Source organism: Elephantulus edwardii, unplaced genomic scaffold (genome assembly GCF_000299155.1).
Source record: "Elephantulus edwardii isolate Elephantulus edwardi_28Jun2011 unplaced genomic scaffold, EleEdw1.0 scaffold00101, whole genome shotgun sequence".
In the NCBI taxonomy this organism is placed as follows: Eukaryota; Metazoa; Chordata; class Mammalia; order Macroscelidea; family Macroscelididae; genus Elephantulus; species Elephantulus edwardii.
In genome coordinates this window covers 11,364,559-11,367,701 of record NW_006399851.1, presented here as the reverse complement: position 1 = coordinate 11,367,701, position 3,143 = coordinate 11,364,559, and the positions used below count along the sequence as shown (strand labels likewise).

At 35.3% G+C, this 3,143-nt stretch overlaps 1 pseudogene; it reads right to left on the bottom strand.

The window, feature by feature from the left end:
- Positions 1–734: 734 nt before the first annotated feature.
- Positions 735–1,201, bottom strand: LOC102868398 (annotated as a pseudogene).
- Between the last annotated feature and the right edge of the window lie 1,942 nt (positions 1,202–3,143).

The following is a 3,143-nucleotide window of genomic DNA, read 5'->3' as shown; positions in this document are numbered from 1 at the left end:
TATATTTTTTCATAAAATTCTTCTGTGCCAGCCAATTCTTTTTAATATAGTGACTCTGTGTACTCCTATTATTTTTGATGCTTATTTGATCATTCAGTATTCTTCCCAAAGCATCCTTAAGTATTGCACATCAAGGCTTGAATTTGTTCTTCAGTTTCTTCAGGTTAAGAAATGCTGAGTGAGTTCATCCATTTTAATTTTCTGACTCTAGCTCTGTGCATATATCCTCATTATACTTTGCTTTGTTTTCACAATCTGCCTTTTGAAATCTTCTATTTAGTTCCTTAATTTCCCACACCTTTGCTTTGGCTTCTTGGTATTCTAGCACAATAATTAGAGTCTCATCTGACTTCCATTTCAGTCTTTTCTTCCTCCTTTTCTTTGTAATTTTAAAAAATTTTTTTATTAAGGGGCTGTAAAAAATAGTCACTTTATTCGGTATTATAAAATTATTTTTTTTCAGAAATGAAAAACTAAGAAGGAAATGTCATTTAACATCATCAATATATCAGTGTAGAGGGGGATAATACTGTGATAAGTTGGTCTATGTGATAGTACTAAGAAGAAATTCTAGTCCCAGTTCTTATAAGCTTTCTAAGTTTTCACGAGAGTCTTCCTTCTTTGTCTACTTTTCATCCTTTTCCAGTATTTCATGTCCATGGGTTGGTATAGTCTTCACAATTTCATTAACAGGAGCAAATCCAGTATCCACTGATTTCTTCTCAGAGAGTTCTTTAACCTGTCAGAAAGCTCAGCAGTTTCATTAGCATGACTACTCTAGCCATAACACCCCTCAAAACTTAGTAGGACACAAATGAATCCAATGAACAGCAGAAGAAATCTACTGAGCTTTGGGATGTTTTGGATCAGTTCTGGAATGTTTTGGAGTGAATTGGATCAGTCTAGGATTATGAAACTTAAACCTCCTCTTGCAAACAGGAAACTAGATGCAAGTCTTTCCATAATATACTGTCCATTTACTCTGTATAGGCCAAAAAAATTTGCTGGTGTCTGATGTCCATCCTCATCTGTTATAAAGCCAACACTTGGAAGTTCCACAAAAACATTATACATTATTCCTCCAGTGATGAGGAAGTAAGATACCACCACCAAAGCATACATCATCATGGCTGACGGCATATGCACCCAGGGCAAGATGTCATTTGAGCACTAAGAACAGGACTCAGTACAATGTCTCCATGGTGGTGACAGCAGGGACAGCTCATGACCTCTGTAGTAATCTTTTGCATTCTTGATATCCTCCGTCCCTCAACTCATCTGATCTTTGTTCATTAGTGTTCAAAACCTCAAACCTGATTTTTAGATAATTTTTAAAACTAGGTGAGATACTCAATGACAAATTTGGTTCTTGTGGTTTTGTACTAATTTTCTTTAGCTTCAACTCTAACTTACAAATGAGAAGTTGGTCTGTTCCACAGTTAGCACCTGGCCTAATTTTCACAGCGGATACTGAGCTTCTCCAACAATTATTTCTACATCTGATTCCTGTGGAGACCATCAGAAGAGGTCCATATGTATAGTTGCTACTTGTGTTTTTTATAAAAGGTATTTGCAATCAATCAATCAATCAATTAATAAATGATTGATTGAACACAATTGTATTACTCTATCACCAGCCTCATTTAAGGTACCAACTCCATGATTCCTGACAACTGATCCTTCTTCCTTGTTCCCAAATTTTAATTTCAGTCACCTGTTATTATTACTGCATCTTGGTTGCATGTTTGATCAACTTAAAACTGCAAAAGTTGGTAGAAATCCTCCATTTTTTCTTGTTGGACTCTGGCCATTGGTGCATATATTTGAATGACAGTGGTATTACTAGATCTTTCTTGTAAGCATATGGATATATCCTGTACCTCAAAACATTGTATTGCAAGAATTACCTAGACATGGTCTTTTTAATTGTGAATACAACCCCGTTTCTGTTCATCTTTTCATTTTCCGTATAGAAAATCACGTGGTTGTCTGAATCAAAATGACCCATGCCAGTCCATTTCATTTTCCTAATGCTAAGTATGTCAATATTTATGTGGTCCGTTTCTTTCTTAACAGTGTCTGTCAAATTTTCCTACATTCATACTTGTCACATTCCACGTTCCAATCACCAGTGTCTGTTTGCCACTGTTGCTCTTCCTTAGTATTTCTCAGTACAAGCACTCAGCCTCAGGTTCCATGCCTGGTAGTGTAATCTGAGTGTGTTTTATTATACATATTATATGAAAACGCTATGTATGCACACACACACACCCCCTCATCATAAAACAATCCATAATCTAACAATTCCTCTCCTACCTATGTATGCAAAAGAAGTAAGACCAAATTATGCTATATCCATATGATAGAATATGACCAAGCAAGAAGAAGGAACTCTAAAACTTGACTAAACCATATAAACATTTTGAATGAAATAAGACAGGCACAAAAAATTATATGCTTTATTCCATGTATAACATAGAATATGTTCAAACATAGACAAAACCAATCTAAGGGGATAGATATTAGAGCAGTAGGTACTTCTATGTGTGTGTGGGGTAGATTGATAAGGGGTCTAGGGAATTTGACTGGATCATTTTGATGCATGTTTGTAAAAAAATTCTCCTATATCCTTAAAAAATCTATTCACTATATTATATTTAATAATGCTTCAACTTAAAAAACAGAAAAAAATTAAAACGAAGAAAAAAAATGGCAATAATTCTATCATCAGAAAATGAGTTCTGGTGGTCTAGTACATTATGAGTTGCCCAGCAACCCGAAGGTTAACAGTTCATATCTGCTGGCCACTCTGTGAAAGAAAGATGAACAGTCACTTCTTAGGAAGATTTACAGCCTTGAAAATCCAACAGAGGATAATCATAAGTTAGAATTGACTCAACAACAATGGGTTTTTGGCTGTAACCCAAGGAAAATCACTGTTCACAGTTGGCATAGTTTGAACTACTAGTGTTTTAATTATATATAAAAGAAATGTATGTGGTGCTGTGTGCCACCAAGTTGGAACCAGGCCAGAGCTGACCCTGTATTGAGTTTTCAGAGGCAGGTCTCACATGAGAGGAGATTGCCCCCATTCTTCTCCAGCAGAGTATTCACTAGAACTTATTATATTTATATATATATAT